The sequence below is a fragment of the Motacilla alba genome, chromosome 2 (assembly GCF_015832195.1).
Source record: "Motacilla alba alba isolate MOTALB_02 chromosome 2, Motacilla_alba_V1.0_pri, whole genome shotgun sequence".
NCBI lineage: Eukaryota > Metazoa > Chordata > Aves > Passeriformes > Motacillidae > Motacilla > Motacilla alba.
This window is the reverse complement of record NC_052017.1, coordinates 102201755-102223697: the sequence shown is the minus strand read 5'-3', so window position 1 is coordinate 102223697 and position 21943 is coordinate 102201755.

The window sequence follows — 21943 nt, the reverse complement described above, 5'->3', positions numbered from 1 at the left end:
CCTCTGACCTTACACATTCCCTAGAGCTCGGAGTGTCTGCAAACAGGCAATTTGCTCACGGTGTGGAAGCTTATCATCAGGCAACTAATTCAGCTTTCCTCCACTGGGATAATAAATTCTATTTACTTACCTGTTATCAGCAACAATAGTTGTTTAGAAAGAATGAAACAGAACATGATTGATTAGTTCTTTCTCCAGCTCCTTGTGGATCCAAGGTTATTTTTTTCATCCATCATGCCACATTAACACAAGCACGATTTGTTTCAAGGTAGCAGTGTGGCTATCATGGTAACGGAGTGGATTACTCAGTGACGTGTTCAGCAAGAGTAGCTGTTTTTCTTCCATCTTCACTGCAACACGCATATTACATTTCTAAGGCTACCGTATGCTTACAGCTTTTTCTCCCCTGCTTTATTTAGACAGGAAAACCTGTTGGTTTCTGTATAAATTTCAGTGTCTAGAAATAAACTGCAATCCTCTGAACTAAAACAGGAGTTCAGATATATCTCCTTGCTAGAAGCAAATAATTAAAGGAGAGCTATTATATTTATTTATTTACTTCCTTATCCTTTATCTGTATGGGCAAACAGTGAATCTTCTCTTCTGCTTTTACTGAAAAGTCTCTTACCAGGACTAAGGTCCTCTCTTCTCCCCTGGGCATTCTCTTCATGGAGCTGCAGCTGGTCAAAATAGAGCCAGCAGAGCTGCAGCCATGCCCTTGCTTATTTGCTTGCAATTAAAGTCTGTCGTTCTACAATAGACAATATGATTTCCCACTTGCAACAGGTGGCGGAGCAAATGCAACCCAGACAGGCACTCACCCGGCACAGCAGCTGTGGCTCTATCTCCCCTGGGACATGCCATGAAAATGTCAATACACATACAAGGCATGTTGTTTTTTTTTTCCTAAAAGCTGTGTGCTTGGATAAGGACAACTTACACCTCCCTTGCTCTGACCTCTCCCAGTGTCATCCACCCATAATGTTCACACTCTACCATGAATCTCTAAGCCAAGGCTCCCTCTGCCACTCAGCATGGATCAGCACATCAGTGCTGAAGATGAAGGCAAACCCTCCTTCATAAAGGTGGAAAGATTGGGGTTTTTTCCTGAACAAGTCTTAAGGGATGGGACTATGCTCTGTGGGCTGTTACTTTTGGCAGTCAGATTCTGAAGGAGTAGCCCCAGTCCCATCACCCTACAAGTCTTCTGTCATTCTTTCCTGCCCTAAAAGCTTGTTGTTCATTCACCTGTCTCATGGACTAGGAAAACTGGGGAGATATGGGAGGGAGGCAGGGAGGGTAGGAAGGCATGCAGAAGATCACAGGACAGATAGCCTAAGTGGTGCAGCTATATGCTCCCTTTTTAGAAACACCAAATGTATACTGTCTCTTTCTGTCTGGCAGTCATGAAGGTCTCATCTTGCCATTCCTGATCATCAACAGGCATTGCGGAAAAACACTGACATTTAAACTTTCATAACATGTCCATATTTTGTCAGATTTCACTTGGAGAAAGAAGACCTATGGGGGTAGTTCTTGCCTTGAGTGATGGAGGATTATTGCTCTGTGTGGAGGAAAGGTGAGTGTATTATGCAAGAGCCTCATTAAAAAACACACAAAAGATAAATGACTGTGAATGAACTGTGAATGAACTAGACTAAAGCACTCTGAGAGCTCAGCTCAGTTTTCAGCTGAACTAACAGGAAAAACATTTTTAACAGATTTAATTTTAATAGAGTGAAAGGAGTGACAGGAGTCTGAGGGGAAAATTAAAGAAATGCAGCTGAAGAGGAAACCTGCTGCTGCACTGGCTTCATCACTCCTTGCACTAATCCATTCCCCCCTGCACTGGTGAGGAGGGAGAGGAAGAACCTGGCTTAGCAGCCAAAGCTGACCCATCACACAGAGACCAGGGGATCAGCACTTGTGCACACCAAGACCAGCACTACCCAAAGCCATATAATGAATGTCGGATAACAAGCATGGAACTGTCCAGGATGTCCCTTCACACAAGGTGCCAGAGCAAGCAGGCAGTCGCATGGACGTGGGCTGTCAACTTCAACCCCTTCTGGCTGAATCCAGAGCACCAAGCTGGAGTGTGGAGGAAGCTATGCACTCTCTGGCAGGAAACCAACTGCTCCTGCTTTAGCATCTGGCCCCCCTGGGGTTTTCCTTGGGGATTGCCATGGCAAGCATCAGCAAGACTGCATTGGGTTTTCAGGACTGAAACCTTTAGTCCATCCTACTTAATGAAATCAGCTCCTTGCAGCAAGAGCAGTCCCCAAACCCAGGGAGATGTCCATGTCAAAGGGATTCCAGGGTATTGCTCTGACACACTAAAATAATTGGCTAGATTATTGGCTAATGGGAATGCTGAAGGAGATGATGCCAAAGTGACTGTCACAAATGCTGAATAAATATTGTAGGAAAAAATGGCTTCACATAATCAGAATTACAGGCATTTCTGTTTGAAGGTGTAAACATACATTTTCCTAATGAAGGTTTTATCATGGTCTTGAAAAAAATCTTTTCCTTTATACCTATAAAAATATCAGAAGGTACTTGACTTGGCACAAAATACTTTTAAATGCTGTCCCAGCATCATAATTTTTGAGCAGTTTGCACTGAAGATGTAATATCTTGGTACTCTGAGAAACAGAAGACCAGAAATACTGGAATGATAGCGATCCTACTCTAAAGAAAAATTAGTCCTTAGATTTTAGCAAAAAATCTACATTTTTCCTTGTTATTTATAGTAACATTTCTATTTCCAAGGTCTCATGCTGAGAAATGTGAATGAAATCAACTCTGGTTTTGTTGCTTTTTCTGTAAAGAGATGTGACCTGGGACCTCTGTTACAAATGGTGTTTCACATGTTTCTGAATCTGTGAGATTCAGAAATGTCCAGACATATCCTGATAATTAAAAGTAGATACAAAAATAAGGCTATGTCTACAAATAACGAGTTTTCCCAAATTACCCTCACAGATTTTAAACATTCATTTTGGAAAAAAATGCCTTAGCAGTACCTTTGTTAAATCAGTTGACAGTATAAGCCAGGCTAAAGCCAGACAGAAACAGATATTAAATACAAGTATTTCTATTATTATTAAGTAGCAGAGACCCTCCACCTATATCTGCATTTGGCCCCCAGCTACTAAAGTAATTGTGCACATTAAAAGATTAAGCCTTTTGGAAGCTGCAATCATGTTCTGCCAATTTTTTCTATACTGTTATATTTTTAATGAGGTCATTTACTGGAGGGTTTTGGGACAAAATCCAGAGTATTTACAGATGGGCATGGATTGCCAAGAACAATTGTAGATAAAAATAAAGTCTGTGACTTTTTCATACAGGGAAAACTGAAATGTGTAAACTCATTTTTAATTAAAAGATCCTTGGTCTGGGAGATGTGTGATATATTCCAAATATAATTAATGATTACCTATTTTTAACTATATTTATCCATTCTTGAACAGTTTTCAAGTATTATTCTGTGCTGTTAAATACAGTGGTCTTGAATCTCATGAACAGTAAGCTTCTGTCCCCTTCTGACAGCTCAAGAATCCCTGAAAGTGAGCAAAACTGGCAAGAGAATTTTGCCATTCTTTTTCATGCTCCCATAATTTCAGAAAAAATCCATTTTAAGTTATAAAGGTAGCTTTGCTTCTTAGAAGAGAACAAGTATATTCTTTGCAGTGGAGCCTTATATGTCTTCAGCAAAGCTTTGGCTTTTTACTGGTTTAGTTGGGCAGATAAACACTGTCTGCAAAGAGGAGGACTTGATGGTTATGTTTACTATTCTAGCTTAGTTAGCATCTGTCAGCAGACAAAGTATCCCAAAACATTGCTAAGTCCTCCAAGAGATGAGCTGTATCTTTGTTCCATTATTTTATTTCTGTGCTAGTAATAATGGTCTGAAATACGAAGGTCACTAACTCTCCAAAAATTCACACTTTAGTGTGACTATTCATGTTATGCCAGTTCAAGTCTATATCCACAACCTCATAAATGAGGGTCACTCTTGAGACAAAAGTAGACCCTTTTGACTACTTCTATCTGACTCTCCAGATTTTCATTTAATTTATATAAAGTGTAATTAAGCTCGGGCTTTAAGGTTAATGGTGGAATCTTGAGTGGAATAATTTTAGTCCAGACACTCTCTGTGTCATCCCTATTATAACAACAGAATTCAAGGCTTTTTATTTTTTGAGTATCTGTCTGTACATCCCAAGATTTCTTTGAAGGGGAGCTTGAGTTCAGCTAGCACGTTAAATTGACATCTAATTTGATGCTGATAATATGTGTCTCCGCCTATGCACAAGTTTGAATGTTAATCAGATATTTCAGTACCTAAAAATTCTTCTCAAATTGATTAACATGTTTCCAAACTTATTTTATGCCTTGCCTATTAACCAGATACGCTCCATTGTGGCTTGCTAAAATCTTCAGTAAGAAAAACAAAACTGAAGGATAAAGAAAACAGTGAAGAAAAGTAATGATGAGAGCTGTGTGCTGTTCTCTGTTAGCACAGGGGGGGTTGATGAACCATCCATAGCTGTTTAAGCAGCCAGTGTCGATAGAAGGATTGGCTCTGGTGCCTGTGCAGCATTGACTGGTAGAAAGTAAATCTTTGCTACTGCTTGCAGTGCAATGCCTAAGGCACATGCTGTATCATAATGGGGAATTAGAGCCAGACTATGAAAAGCCTTGTTGCCTGCAACTAATCTGCAGGATGACAGCATTTTAAAAAATGGATAAATGCTACCTGAGCAAAGGGGTGGGGGGAGAATTGCAGTATCAGAGAAGACACAGCATATTTCCCCATCAGCCACGGAAGATATATCTCACAGTGCTCAATACATTGGCTGTTGTAATCATACTCAGTACAGCATGGGATTGTTTTATGTGGTTGATTTGCTGTTATCTTTAATTAGCCACAATTCTGTCTTTTTGAACATTAAATGAGTTTGGTTTAAGAATTCTAATTGTGAAAGTCTCTCAAATTAACAGAATGGAAAAAAAAACCCCATTCATAATGAACTGAATTTTAGATTACAATAAGCTATTACAGGGAACAGAACAAACGTGTGCAAGAAAATGATTAAACTGCACAGAGTTCTCCATGCTGTACCACATTCCCCTGCCTTCCCCATTTTGGTTACTCTTCTAGGCTCTTTCAAGCTCAGAGCTTTCCTCATCTACATCCACAGTCAGTTTGTTTCAGTGGAGACAATTCCTGAGCTTCAACCACCCAGTCAAGGGAAGGATGTAAGCAGACTCAGAATTTAGATCATATTTTTCAAAGGCTGGAGTAACCGGAAGATTTTTTGCCACTTAATATAGAAATGGGTGCAATCTTCTAGAAGAAATTACACTCTCCCACAGCCTTGTCTTGAATCTTCTGTCAAAGGAAATGGGCTTATATATTGCTGAAGTATCTTGAGCAGCTTTTGGCACTTCAAAGCATCAATGTGCTCAGCACAACGTGGACTAGCTAACACTTCCAAAGTGACTGTACACTGAGGTTCACACTGCTTTAGAGACAGACAAAATTCTTCCAAAACAGATGTCAAAACTGACACAGCAACCATTCTGCTGTGTACTCTGCCTGTCGCATTTCTTAAACCTGCCACAGGACAACTATCAGCATACTTTCTATTCAATACATGTCTTTGCAGCTCTTTCATGATGCATTAGAAAACTACCTCTGCCAAGCCAAGAGGACATGTGAATGTAATTTCTTTTTCCACAAAGCATTTGCTATGTTCTTTGAAAGGTTAACCCACCTTACTAAACTCTACAAACATTATTTCACTTTTATTGACACTCTTTTCAGACCATGAAATGACTTGAGTTTTAATCTACTTTTTTTTTAATACTGAACGCAACAGACTAATTTAATAAGCTTCACACACAGAGGTATTTCAAAAACATGTTTTCCAAAGCTTATGAAGTTGCAAGGGGGAAAGGAAAATGGTGTGTCACAAAGTGGGTGCTATTGCTGAGGTAAATACAGTTCTTTTTACTGAGCTGCTATTAGTTTGCTGGGTTTTTTTAATTCCAAGATATGCCTAGAGACCATGGCTCAGCTTTCACGCAGGAAAGGCTCCACACTACTTGCATTGCGACTAGTAAGGTTATATGGTCTGATTATCTTTTCCTGGGGCGGGGTGGGGGGGGGGGGGGAAATTGCTATTTAAATAAAACTCTGAAAGGATGCTTTCATTCTCAGAACAATATCTTTTACCCAAATATGATGCATTGCCCATTTCACTTCTCATGGTGTGTGAAAGCAGAGGGCGGAGCGCCTAACATGGCTGGCTGCTCGCTGGGGCACTAAAGAATGTAGTGTGCAGTGTGGTATCACATAAAAGGAAAGTGTAGGCAGCAATTTGGTCAGGTTATTTTGCCATATAATTTATAGAATCAACTTTCCATACTGTGCCTTGGGGGAAATAAAAGGTCCCAACACTCCTGAACATGTCTGTGGGCCTAACTGCAGAAGCTGATGAAACACCATTATCATTGTGAACAGCGTGCCCAGCTGAATGAGCTGGCTGGTGGAGCAGGGCTGGGGACCAGGTGCCTTTGCTTTCAGCAGCTACAGGTCCCATGAGATGGCTCCCCAAGGCTATGTCCTCTCAGGGGAACAGGATGTCCATCCAATACAACCCAACCTCACAGTGACCACTGTTGAGCAAAACCAGAGTTGTGGGAGAGGTCCTCCTTTCACAGGAGACCATGAAAGAGTAGTGGGGCACCCCTCTTGATCAGGATGCTCCTATTAAATGCTCCAAACTCAGGAAAAAAAATTCCTAAGTGTGGGACATAGTGATCCTGCTGAAAGAAACGTGTCTTAATTCCACTCTGCATTTTTCTGGTGAGGGGTTAACTCAGGGACAACATGCCACAATTACTCCTTCCAAATTCAGTAACATATTTGAACATGTATTTGAGTGACACAGCTTTGCTCTGAGGAAGTGGATTTGACTATCTGCAGACTCTTGGGTTTCATGGTTTATTAAATTGGTTCACCTAGCAAAATATTAAGGATCTCATACAAATTCTACAGTCTATATAGATTAGAAAAGTGGCACACAGCATTAGGTTTCAGTCAGTGACTACTGAAGTACCAGTTGTAAGAATCAAGACCTCAGACCAACATTCAGTTTGGGTATAAAAACAGGTAAATTTTTGTCTTTCAGTCATCATAACTTTAATTGACTCATATTGTACAGAAAATCTAAAAAAGAAAGAAAGAAAAAAAGCAAAAGCCAATTCTTTAACTTTTGTGTACTCTGTTGATTTGTGATGTTTCATTAACAGCCATAGCTTCATGTGTCATGACAGAAGATTAAATAAAATGTATATTTAACAATGTTATATTTGTATTTTACTTGAAAAAAATTCCTTGCCAGTGTCTAGCCAAGGCAGTACATACCATCCACAAGACCTGCCTTGATGGATAGTAGAAAACACCACATATTCTAGCAAAGAAATTGAGTTCTATGAGTAGTGCAGGCATCAAACTGAATCCTGTGTTAAATATGAAGATAATAATATTTTCTAAAAACTACTTTACTGACTTTACATTTTTAGGGTCAGACTCTCTTAAAAAGAATTGCTATAACAAAAACTATCCTATAAATTTGAGATATTTCTGGAATGGTAAACAAAGCTAAAACTTTCCCACTTTGTCATAAAAAGGAAGGGTTCTTTTGTGTTTGGGGTTTTTTTGTTTGTTTGTTTGGGGTTTTTTGGTTGTTGCTTGTTTGTTTTGGTTAAGTTTTGTTGTTTTTTAATGTAATGGCTTAAAGTTTCTTCTGCAGCCTGGAACAGGTATTTTAAATACTGCTTCTTCCTACAATGAATTAAGAATTCAATTTTAAATCTGCTGCATATATTTTCTTTTATCACATTGTCATCCTTTGTTTTCCTTGTTTGACATCTCTCATTCTCCCAGGTACAGACATAAGGCCACACAGTCATCTTTTCTTCCTTCATTGGTTTATATTTCTTTTGGATAGCTCAGGGTCCATTTTTGCCCAGGAGTATGTTCTCAGCAGCTTTTAAAAGCCAGACCTGTGTGTGAAATGTGAGAACCCCAACACGCTTGGACAGCTTGGGCTCTCTCACCAAACATAAATGTTCATAGAAGTAGGAAAAGTTCTATTTCTTAACAAGTGGGACATCACTAAAAATACACAGAAAAATGCAGACAAATATAAGAACATAATGTACTCAAACTTAAAAGCACAATGCAAATATTCGGTTACAAGCACATAACTTGGGAGATATGTATCGTATTGTTGCAGTGATTCCTGTTCTCTTCACAATTAGTTTGAGTATTTGCAGTAGTTTGACCAACCAAGAGATGGAGGAGAAGTGATGAGCTAGCAGGCCCTACCAGGTAAAGAGGAGAAAGGGGTAGAAAAGAGAAGGTATCATATAAACTGATCTACAGAATTTCTTAAAAGTTTTGGATAACTGAATATTTCAAAATGTTTTTTTTATTGAATTCTGTGATAAAAATCAAGGTAGACCTGTATGACACTAAAATGGAAACCCTTTTTATATTCTGTAATTCAGTAACAAAAAATAATGGAATTTGTCTAAGTCACCGCATATATTTAACATAGAAATTGATTTTAATAGTAGTGACTAGAACAATTTGTTAAATCTGAATTTCGAAACTATCATTTTTAAAGTTAAGGGAGAAATAAACATCTGTAATCTCTGTAAAGAGTATCTTTTGTGATACACTATCTCATTTTCTACAAAGACAAAAGTTATAGTATTGTACAAGCTCTGCACATTGTATTAGTCCAACTTTTACAAAATCTGCTGATTTTCTTCTAAGCCTTCTTTCATTAGTTCCTGGGACTCAAAGACTAAGCAAAGACTTTTTTTTAGTAGCAAATAAAACAATTTAGAGGTTTAATGGACTGTCACTTGGAAGAAAAATTATCTAAATACAGGCAGCAGGTTTCACTGTAACCATTCCACTTTCAGCTCTTCCCATTACCCTAACCTTCTGTGCTGCACTTAAAATAAATTAACAAGAATGTGAACACGGCTAAAGTGAGAATTTAACCTGGCAAGATTCGTGGCTGTGTAAAGTAGATTTTATTAAAAAGTCCTGTTAAGACAGACAGAAGTAATTTAGTTCCATCCTCCCCTTTTGTATTCATCTGGGTCTGAACAGCAGCCATTCCATTTGCATAGGAGCTTACATTACCAATAAATAGAACAAAACATGGCATTAACTGCAGTTGGAAACTTGACTTCCGTGCCTGTAAAGGGAATGGGTATTTCTTCTCCACTTAAAATACATGGGAGTAATACAGGAAATATTCCTCTTTTATTGTTGCAAGCAGTGCATGAGAACTAGTGAAGAAAATTTCTGTGTTTACCTTTTCTTTTCAGAAATCAAATCAGATGTGTGAAATTTAGCAAGAGAATGTTAAAGCTTCATTGTAAATTCAGTATATTTTTAGAGATGTGCTATCTGCTTTAAATACTTTCTAATTTGGATCTAAGCAAACAAAATCTGCTGGCTGAGATAAATACCTATGTAGGATGGAGAAGATTTTGGCTGGGATATATGCAATCAAGCATATTAAAAACCTTTAATAAGGCCTTGAAAATCTTTGCAGTGCTTTATCAACACATAAAACACAGTTTTAGAATTCAATTTTCACTTAGGTTTCACAGATCAGAATAAAAAAATATTCCTCTCTTGAAAAATGGTGAATTTGGACATGAATACTACCCACTGTAATGGTCTTCCCCCACAAAATGTAGTGGGGTGTAGAACACCCCAGCAAGGTCTGAGCAGATAGAGCCCACATGGGCATCTCTGAGCCTGCAGCAAACACTGCCCAAAAACTGAGAAAGTGGTTCAAGTGCCTTGTCCTGGATGTGGAGAGTTCACTGGATTTCCCCTAGTACATCCTCCTGAGGCCTTTACAGTTGAGTATGGGATTCCTGCATGTCAGGACCATGTCATGTCAGCCTGCCTGATACAGATTATTTGGGCACAATCAGGCACCTGAAAGGACTCTGTCCATCTGAGATTAGGCAGCTGACTCTCTTCCCAAGCTCCCTCTACATTCATAGGACTGAGTACCTAAATTTCTTCAAATATCCTTATATCTAAAATTTCCTGGCGGCAAATTCATTATCATCAAACCACAAAGTGTAAGGACATTCTGACAGCTGTTTCTAACAGCTGCAAAAAACTGACCAAATTTGCATATTTAAGACTGGTTTTGTTAAACTCCAAAGCTCTCTCCTTGGCTTTACTGCAATCATTGTAACTTATGTTAAAATCTGTATGTTAGGCTGCAGGAAAAAGAATAAATTAAAGAATGACCAGAACACATTAAACACTGTGCTCGAAGTATGTCCTTTCTCTTGGGCTAAGTGTTTTTGGGAATCTTATCAGGTCACTGCAGGAGCATGGCTTCTCTAAGGCTTAAATGATAGTGTTACAGGTAGAGGAGAGAAAGAGTGGCAGCATTATGTACTCCTATCCATTCAACCAAATCAATCTGATGTGTCAAGGGGTAATAAGTGACCCTCCTTTTTCCTTCTTCTCCCAACAGAGCCCACTCTCCTGGGCAGTACCTCGTTTTCTAAATCACAGCCCTGTTGGGTGGGGATCCCCACTTATCTGGTATCAGGGTCATTCCAACTCTTCTGTCATTGCCTAGGGCAAAACAGCCTGTTTTGCTCGGGGCAAAACTTGCCTGTTCTCAGCTACATACCACAGAGCTAAGAAAAGTGGAGTCAGCTTCCTTAAGACCTCCCTTCTGGTTCAATGAATCTTGCCCTGCTGTGAATCACCTCGAATGCTTCCCTCAGGCACCTAGCCTCGAAAGAGGTCAGAGTCCAGCCTTCACTCCTGTATTAATCCTTTCCTTGGGCTGGCTGGAAGCAGCTCTTTTCTCAGTGAGTGGCTTTAAATCATCTCCGTCGGTCCTTGGATTTCATTGTGGTCAGCATGTGTCTGGAATGAAGAATTGCAGCATCCCAGTTATAAGCACCCCAGGCTTTTATTAGCTATAGTCCTAACAGCCTAATTCCATGGTTTAATCATTAGATAGGTCTTCCTGTTAGAGATCAAACTTCAGTCTTAGGTCAAGTTAACGTTGTTTGTGTAATAACTGTTCCCCCATACCAAACCATGTACTGTCAGAACATTGGAAATCACCCACCACACACCACTTGCCTTCTGCACCTCTTGAGTAAATTGGCTTCAGAAAATATCACAGTCAAGAAATGTTTTTCCAATTAGCTAAGATAAAAACTCACATACTAGAAGTGACAAGCCATCAGCAGGATGCAACAAATACCTGAATGAAATTTGTCTCTCTTGTGAATGAAACTCATTTCATTCATGTCAGAAGCAGTGTTGTGGTAGTAACACTATGAGCCTTGTAAAAAGTTTTACATAATTATGATAGTCTTCCACTATGTTTTTGGGAGGAATACCAGAGCTCAGTGGTGGCAACATTTAATGTACTCCTCTTCTTCTATGTGAGTTTGGGGCATATGGAGATTCTTTTTGGGTACAAAAGCCACATAGAAATCAAGCATTCTTCTAATTTTCTGAAATGTCAAAATGACAAAAATAAATGTCAACATTTATCCCAATGTTAGGGGTAAAGGAATGTTACTGTAGAAAAATACAGATAGCAACACTTCAGCCACCTGATATACAAAGATCAGATTTTCAAAAGATATTTGAAGTGACCCAGGAGTGTTGGGAAAGCTCTGTCCTGACAGAGTTCAGTCTTGGACTCTTGGCCTCCAATATTCCTCACAATTGGAGGGAGAATTGCCAAGGAATTTTGGATCAGGTCTCTTCACTTATTTGAGACTTTGAAATGTGTTTTGCAACCCATGGAGGAAAAAATAGGGAGAAATTAAAACTGTGACTCAGAACCATCCCTAAAAGGTGTAAATTAAAGGGTTAGAAGACATCTCACTTTTAAATGGTGTTCACATTCAATAGAGAAAAGCACCCCTTGATGTTGCACTGACTTTTTGATTTAGAGCTCAGTAATTAAAAGCAGCTATTTTAAAAATGGCTGTTTGTTAATCCAGGATGCTGTTACTTCACATTTCATTTCAGGCAGCACTTTTATAAGTTTGCTCATAAAAAACAGCCCAAAAGGACTAGTTATAAACCAAAAATCCTGTGAATATTTATCTTCTGGATTTAAGACGTGATGAATTTAAGAAGCTTAGGAAAATGCCAGCAAAAGTCCACCAGCGCTTTCTAGCATTGCAACTGATGCAATATAAATTGGAAATTAATTTCTTTCAGAAGAGAGGGCTTGCATTAGAAACAGTACCCTCTCATTGCAGGTGCAAAGGAAGAGGGGAAAAAAGGGATTCTGCTGTGTTGGATCCCTCCTGGCTGATCATCCCAGGGGAGGGAACTGGGTACTCTGCATCACATGGAGGAAGAAAATCCCTAGGCCTTAATTTTTTTATCCAATTGGATCGATATGAATGGTCATTAAGGTTAGATTTTAGACTCAATGGTGTCTTTTTCTTACCCAAAGAATACAGTTACAGCTTGGTATTTCAGATCATCTGTGGAAAAGTGTCATGAGGAGAACTAATATGGATTAGCTGCCTTTAACTTTTATCACTAGGGTCTATTCTGTGCAGCTAAAGTTGGGTATGTGAGATTATGAGTGTCTGATTATGGGATTTTAAAAGATGACTTGATCTTTGTCTTCTGAGAATACTTTGTTTAGTCTTAATGCCATCTTTTTTTTCTTACTTTACTCCACTTAATTGTAAGTTCAATTTTCCTCTATTCTCATTCCTGTTGAATTGAGCTCTAACATTTTGAAGCCTTCCTATTCTAGAAAGAAGCTTGAAAATGAGAGTACGTCTTTATTTCTAGTAAAATCCAAGTTACCAGGCACCTAGCTAATGCATTTTGCTCAAAAGTTCATGGTTACACCTACCTCTAGATCTGGAGTCTGAAGAAAATTTCCACGTTCTCTGAACCCACCACCAAAAGAGTGTTAGAGATCTGTTTTTATGGAATGTGGAGAACAGAATAATTTCTGACCAAATATCTTCAGATAGTAAGAAGTTTCCTTTCGTGGAAAAGGTCTGGAGACACACATGACCCTAGATTTCCTTAGTCTCATAGCAGGTTTTTTTTGCTGAGCTTGGTGTAGACTGCTGAGAAGTTACAGAATGCGAGACGTCAAGGGCTGCACTGTCCTCTCTGCCTGAACCTAAAGACTGTACTAAAGATGGCACAGGACAGTGCCCCAGGGCAAGTCCCTCAGCCCTTTTTGATTTGCCAGTGAAGAATACAAACTTGCTGGTCCTGCAAATTCAAAGTTTACCAGGGAGACACCTCTGTGACCTGGGGATGTAAGGCTGGAACTTAAGTGATATTACTCCGTGAGTATGTTTGCCAAAGGCAACATGAATGTAGAGGCATCATTGCATTTGGTCTGAGAATTTCAGTAAGCAAGTATGACTTCATCCAGAAAAATTCTTATAGTTTGAATATATCCTGTCTTTTGAGTCTATATTTTGTCAATCTTTGATTTCTCATTTTTCAATAAAAATGAGAAAAATGTAAGTTCAGAAGCATGTCAACACCACCTGCTTTGTCATCAACTGTGATAAGGTTAACCTTGAATATTTTTGAATTTATTTGGTAAAGAAGAAAAATGACATCTGTTTTGTAACCTCACATCTTCCTACACTTTCTGACAACATGCAGAATTTTCACTGAACTGTGAGGTTTGCTCATGAAAGCTGAGCTAATCAGAGGTGACTATCCAAAGTTCAGTCAATAAATAGCTTGACTTTCTTGCTTGTAATAATAAAAAGGGATCAATAAGAACTATGAACATTATTTCTCCATTTCCTTCTGCTTCATGTTAAGCTAGCCACGAATGACAGACTACTTCCCTTCTACCAGTTTTTTGTCTTTAGCTGTTATGCACTACCTGTTCAGGGGATAGAAAGAAGTGTAACATAAATCCTAGCATCTGAACATTTGCATGTAAATAATACATTCCTAAACAACACCTTTTTATAGCCATTGCATATTTATTATCAAATCAGAATGTTTGATTTTAAAAAGTGTAATTGCAGTCTTTAGGATGCATGTGATTTTTTTTATCGCTCTTCTTGCAGAACTGGCTCAGTTATGAATATTTAGACCAAATCTCTGTCCTGAAAAATTAAGATCACTACTAACAGCAAGCTTTTGTTTTGAAAACAAGTACATAATTTCTACCATAACAGCATATAGCACAGCTTCAGTAATGTCAGCCCACATGAATTTTGTGAAACATCCATTATGTCAGATTACTTTGTGGAAAAGACTTTAGCAAATGACAATACTGGAACAGTGGGGAAGTGTCCAATTTGAAATGAGTATCAATGTGGAGATTAAACAGTGACCTATGTGAAGAGTATTTCTGAGGCAAAATAGAAAAAGTAAAGATCAGTAAAAAGAAATAGAGTTACACTCTTAATGTAGATTGAATGGAGAAAAAAAGGTAAGAAGAAGGATCCAGGAGAACCAAGTCAGTTGTAAATGTTTCCATAAAAAACAGTTATCTGCAAAACCAGTGGCTTTTATGTTGGGATTTTTTAAGGGTTAGTGAAAGTGAGTGTGTATTTTGGATCTGTATATCACCTGCAATTAGGGTTATTTGTGGCCAGACATTTAATGCAATTTTAAGCAGAAGACTAAGACACAGGCCATAATCTGGAATAACATATTTAATACTCATAAAGAGTTAAAAGTATTTTAATTGCCAGGATAGCTGAAATTCCAGGAAGGAGTCTAGGGAAATAAGCCAAAGTAATCTTGGAACAATTCTCTTTGAATATTCATTGAGGACAAAGAAGGTCTGAGAACAGGAAAAGTTCAGAATGCATCTCTGAAAAAGAAATTTGTGGAACAAACCAGAAAGCTTAACTTTAAGGAAGAACAAGTTAAAAGTGTCAAGAAATGCTGGGGCTTTTTGGTGTTGGTTATTTACCCTCAGTGCTGAAGAGGTCTGTTACTGCAACTGAACATGATGTTAGCTACAAATTTGGCGTGGTGGGTAATACAGTGCCACAATCCAATATTTTTGTTAATAAATTCCATCTCAGAGAAGGAAAAAAAGCCAATTTGAGGCACTATGAAAAGGGTACCTCAAACTCCATACCTTTGAAAACAAGAGATAACTGTCTGAAATTTGTAAAATTAATTTCAACGCATCAAATTGCAGGAGAGTGAGAAAGGAAATGAAAAAAACAGTGTGAACCATGCAGCCAAATACCACCCCTACAGAAGCTGACCTAACTCATACAGTTGATCCCTAACTACATACATGCTGATGTTGTGATGTTACATTAACAAAAAACAAACTAACTTTTTGTATCCTGTAACTTAAGAGTCATACCTAAGTTGTAAGAAGCTGTTGTTTTTTTTCCCTCATGCGGTGCCTAAGAGCAGTAGTTAGGGCCCAGTGTCCAGTTCTGGAAGCCACCAAATGCAGACAGAATTCCAAGGAGAGAAAAGATACCCAGAGAAAACCAGTTTAAAACACCTGGTGTTGAAAGGATGGAGGGATTAGACATAGCTGAGTAAGATAAGAGAGAAGAGACCATCATAATACGTAAAGGTTTTGCTATATAGATGTTCAGCAGCAATTTTTCTGCATGCTTTTTGGACTATGACAGGAAAGAATATGCCCTGATGTTCAGCATTTTCCAAGGATGGAGTCTGCTCAGACCTCCTGGGCAGCTTGCTCCAGAGTTTAACCACTGGGGTTTACAATGGCTGCAGCACATCCTGTTGCTCTGTCACTGCTGAATCTATCCCCATCTCCACTGTAAACACTCTCATGGGTGGTTGTAGACAGCAATTTAATCTCTTTGCCCTTTCCTTTTTAGGGTTGAAAAATCCAGTTCCTTCTCCTCCAGACATCTTTGTGACATTCTCCAGTGCATCCATGTATTTCTTTGTGCTAGGGAGACTGAAACTGGTTACAGCTCTCTAGATGTGGTCTCACAAGTACCAAGAGGAAAGGAAGAAGCACATGCTCTCCCAATGCATGTGTGTAGATGGTTCCCACTGCCATAACAGTGTATGGCTGACTCATGTTAAGCTTGTCTGTCAGGATTTCAAGGTCCCATTCAGCAGAGCTGCTCCCCAACCAGTCAGCTCCAATGCATGTGATGGATTATTCCAGATACATCCCAGATAGAAGCCTTCATACTTGTTGTTTTTATTGAGCATCATGAGCTTGCTGTCAGTCCACTGCTACAGTTTGCAGAAGGTCCTCAGCTTAAGAGTCCTGCCTTTCAGTCCTTCAGCTACTTCAGCCCAAATTTTGTATCACCCACCAATTTGCAAAAAACATACTTCATCCTCTCATACAAGATAACTATTGTCTTTTTCTCAACCTGGAAATGAAACTTGAGATAATTTTAGTATGGAGGTAATATAAATGGGGATCCTTATTTGAAGGGCTCCAGAGGCTGTTATGGAAAGATGTCCACAGAAGCCCACCCCACCAGGGTGTGTACATTTTTATAGGTTTTAGAACATTAGCAAAATTGATAAAAGCACCAGTTAGGAGGAAAAGTTGTGATGCAATTCCCCCCCCAGGTCTAGCCCCTTCTCTGGAGTCCCCCCTTCAGCACTAGTTTTACTTTGTCCATGAGAATGTATCTCCAAGAGTTGTTCTTGGCCTTGGCTCTCAGGAAGAACCAAGACAGCGCTGGGGACTTGTACATCCTGGGGCTTGGAGCTCTGGAATTTGTTTTCTCTTTCTGTTCAGGGAAAGGCCATGGAAAAGTACTGGGAAAACTAGCTACTAATGCAATAGGTGACAGAGTTACAAATACGCCTGTGAATAATACAGAGAACATATAAAAGAAAAAGAAGCAAAACCCAAACGTCATCATAACCAATGGAGATACAGTGTGATACCTGAGAAATACTACTTGTACATGGCTGCCCAGCCTTTCAATGACTCACTATTACTGTGTTAGTCAAGAAAGCCCAGCCAATTTTTTGTCTACCTTGCAGTGAATCCTCACAGGTTGCCCAGTTTGCCTTACAAGTTTACTATGGAAGAACCTATTAAAGTAAAAGCCAAAGTAAAGGTATGCAACATCCACTGCTCTCTCTTCATTGTCAGAGCCCCACAGTTTTTGCTGCAAAATGCAGTCAGGTCAATCAGTTTCCATTTGCTCATGATAAATCTGTGTTGTTTCCAAAAACTTTCAGTTTCTCACGTACTTGGACAGGGCTTCTGTGAGGACTTGCTTTGTAATGTTCCTGCTTACTGATGTGAGGCTAGCCAGGCTCTAGTTGTTTCTTCATTGCTTTTTCTTTCTTTCTTTATTTTTTTGGAAATGGAAATAAGATTCCTCTTTTCACAGTAATGAGAAACCTCTCCTGAACATCAAGAGCAATTTTGCATGGCATGGACCAGCTCCTTCAGCTCCATCCTTGAATTCAATTCTGCCCTATCACAGTGGAGACACGTACGTTCATTTCCTCTCCCTCAATTTTCTAAGTGCAGCTACTCAGAGCAGAAACTGTGAGGTCTGAGATCAAGCCTTGCTAATAAAGAGCAACGATAAGAGGACCTCAATAATCAAATCCTCGTCAATGCTCTTTGCCATTAGTTTGTCTGACCCTAGACAGCAGTAAGTACCATATTCCTTGGTATTCCTTTTGTTGTTGAGGTATTACAGAAGGCTGTCTTCTTAGCCTTATCTATGTAATGTCAAATCTAGTTGTGCTTGGCTTTTCAAACTTTCTCTCTCAAATAATTCACAGAATGACTAGGTTAGAAGAGACCTTAAAGATCATCAAGTCCAACCCATGCCCTAACACCTCAACTAAACCATGGCATTGAGTGCCACATCCAATCTTTTTTTTAAACACATCCAGGAATGGTGACTCCACCACCTCCCTGGGCAGGCTATTCCAGAACTTTATCACTCTTTCTGTGAAAAACCTTTTCCTAGTATCCAACCTATATTTCCCTTGATGCAGCTTGAGACTGTGTCCTGTTCTGTCAGTTGCTGCCTGGAGAAAGAGATCAACCCCCACCTGGCCACAACCACCTTTCAGGCAGTTGTAGAGAGTGATAAGGTCAACTCTGAGTCTCCTTTTCTCCAGGCTAAACACCCCCAGCTCCCTCAGACATTCCTCACAGGGCTTGCGCCCCAAGCCCCTCACCAGCTTTGTTGCCTCCTCTGGATGCACTCAAGTGTCTCAACTTCCTTCCCAAATTGAGGGGTCAGCACTCAAGGTGAGGCCTCACCAGTGCCCAGTACAGGGGAAGAATGACCTCCCTGCTCCTGTTGGCCACACTATTCCTGATACAGGAATACTGGGTGGTTACTCTTCATTGTCTGTGGATTGTCTATCCTTGCCTCCAACGCTTGTGGCTTGAGTTCATTGGGAGTTACACACTCAGTTGAGCTGGCATCCTGACACATGTTCATTTTCCTGAGCACAGAAGCAGAGCTTCCCTACCGTTTAAGAAGGTTGCTTAGGAAGGTCAACCAGCTCTTTTAAGTTTCTCTGCTTTTCAGGGCAGTATCCTCTGGGGCTCTGAGGCTTCTTTCAGGCACTGAGTTTTACTCAGTTGCTGTACTTGATCAAATCCAGCAGCAATGTGGAGGTCCATACTCAGTCTGGGTGACTGTAGCCAGGCTGGATGGAAACTACTGTTGACATTTGCTTGGAATTTCTTTGAAAAAAAACCCATTAAGTTACAAAGGCCTTTCTTCGGCCATGCCGAGACAGAAAAAGCAATTCAAGCTGTAGCAGGAAACATGGAAGGGGCAGTCTAGAAATCCATAACATATATCCAGTGAAGGCAGAAAACCTGTCCTAAGATTCTTGGTGTTCATCTTGATGCAAAATCCCCAAATAAATCTTTCCCAAACTAGTTTGACATCTACTTGCCATTAACGAGTGTGATGAGTTCCTGTCTGCAGCAGAAAGACTTGCAATCTGCACGTTATGGTACACAGTGTGATGAGCAATATTAAGTGCACCCTTTTGTATGGTGTAGTCAACCTGATAAAAATAGAACCAGACCAAAGCCTAAGGAAGGATCTCTTATTCTCCTACCATCAGATGAAGCTCTTCAGACCCATAATTTAAATGTTTTTCTCATTGTAGAGGTGCTAAAAAATGTGTCAAAAGACTTCAGCTAGTTAGTCTGCAATTTAGCTTGAAAAGTTTGTTTCTTCCCATTCTTCCTAGTTTTTGAATAAAGAGATGCGGGAAAATGCCTGCTTGCCATGGTAGGTACATGAGCTATAATTTGCAATGAAATATCATGGACTGCGCCATACTACAGAAGCTTTAATTAGAGTAATTAAAACACATTGTAACTTACCAGTGATTTTGCATTCAGTATATTTTAAACAGCTGAGCCCTGAAAAAAATGCAGTGATTTGCTCACTACCACACATCAATGGGTTTCTGCAGCTGTGGAATCACACTCAAATTGAGCTTGCACAGGGAGCCAAATTATTCTTTAGGAACTGGAGAAAATCAGAGAATGATATTCCTAGAGACAGACCATTAAAGAAAAGTTAACTATTAGATCTCCTATGTGATTTTTGGCTCTTTGTACCCAGATGGCAGATTTCAAGCATCTTCTATATTTCATATATATATATATATATATATGTATATGAATATATGAAGGTTTCCCTCCAGTTAGCAAAAGCAAAGAAATATGCTCCAAGAAAATATGCTGTTAAGAAGATACCAGATATTACTGGCTGGCAGTTTCAATCCAGCTGCTTCTTAAAGGATAATCTCCCAATAGTGTAATTAAGAAATGAATATGCTTTTGAGTGAAGGAATGAGGGCTAGGAAGTTTTTTCCTACCTGTTTCTTGGCAATTATATTAGCTTTGTATACATGCCCAGTGTATTTCATTGTGTAGGCCTTTACTGCTTCCAGAAGCTAGAAAATATAAAAATTCTGTCTTTCCTTGCACAGATGCTTAAATCAAGACCAGCTATAGGTAGGAGACATCTAATTTGATTACACTTTTACACATCCTGCACAAGTGTTTGGTGGGAAAATACATAGGAGATTCAGCATCAACATCCCCATCCCTGCAAGGTGCTCCATAAGGCACACTGCAATGGCTGGTTCATGCTGTGCACCTAGTGCAGCCCAAAGTCCAGGTTTGTGCCCAAAAATGCATGTTCTACACACAGAAATCCCTGAGCTTAGACCACCAAGCATGTCCTGCCCTGTGTCTGCTGGTGGAGAAGCAATCAAGCCTGTCCCCAGTACAGAGCAGTGCTGTGACTGGCGAGTCACAGCTACCTGCCCATCTGCCATTAGCTGTTTCTGCAAGCCCAGTGTCAGGACTGAGATGAGTAGCTGGGGATCACCTAAGTAAAAGTGCTGACATCATCCTAGCCAGAACCCATCAGAGGCTGGTTTGGACAGAAAAATGCCAGCTCAGGCACCAGATGAGTAAAACTCTAAAGATTTCCTTTGAGGAGAGACCAGTCTGTAAACAGAAGATTTTTACACTTCAAAATGTTGTAAGGTTAGCATCCCTGAGATTAAATGTACACCCCAGCATCTGTAAATGGTAGAGAAGGGTATCAAATCTTTAAAGGTCATGCAATCCCTACACAAAAGCAAGTGATTCCTATCAAAACAGTCTCTCTGGGCAAGGATTGTTCTCATGTTTTCAAGACAGCACAACAAAACAGCTAATCATTATAGTTTTCTGGAGGACACCCTGCATAGTTAATTTAAACTAAACCACAGAGAAATAGAAGCACTTTATTTCAACACTGTTCCCTTTTTTAAAACTACCTTTCTGAAAATGTAATTGAGTCAGCTGTTCAAGTGAAAGCATTCACAACAGGGAAAGGATGAGTCTTCTGTGAGTGATTAAAATCTGAGGCAACCCATTTAGACAATGATAAAAATATTTTATTGCAGATTTAGTCCAAAATTAAGAATATGTTTGTCATAGGACAAAAGAAGAAGAATAAAATAAAAAGAACAATTAATACAAGCCTTTGGAATTATTTTTTTCTTTCTTGGGAGCATTTGAAAATTGTTGGCTATTTCTGATACAGAAACTTGTCACAGGACATTAGTGCCTCTCACTGCCCATCAGGCTGTCCCTTCTTGCCCCTTGAAACAATGAGTGCCTTCTGCCCATGCAGCACACACCAAATTTCATTAGTGTGCTCCTACAGGAGTCAAATTTGCAGGGCTGTGACAAGAGGCAAATATGAACTTATGCTTGCTCCAAATACTCATTTGTCTACAAAGTCAATAAAATATAATAGTCAAACTTCACAAAGCAATAACACTAAAGAAAATACCTATCTTAATAACCCTGGATAGCACTCACAAGAAGTGAAGCTTCTCACTTGCACAATAAACCGTTACAGCTACAGCTCATAAATGGCCTCAGGGTGGTGAAGGTCCCCCAATCTGCCCCAAAAGGGAACCAGGGGAGGATGCTCTGGCTTAGGACAGTGGTAGGGATAAGGTGGTACCAGCCGCACTCCAAAGAGCAGGAGCTTCATCTCAGGTCCAGCAATGAGGGTACAGTGTTCCCTTGCATAAGGACTACTCCCACAAGATTTACTTCCCCATGTGGGGTTTATACCACCAGTCCCTGTGCTGAACATTACACGGGTCATCCAGTCTTTATGCCCTGTCTCTGGTAAGGAGTAGGGTGCTGTGGGATGCAGCAGACTCCTCCACAACCAGAGGGAAAGCCGGTGAAGGGATCAGAATGACAAGAAAACAACCCAGCTGTGGCCTGCATAAATCACCTGGGTCTACAAATACAGATAAATTCTGTCAGTAACTGGACTTCCTTAAGAGAAGAAAATAGCCTCATTTTCTGGATACTGT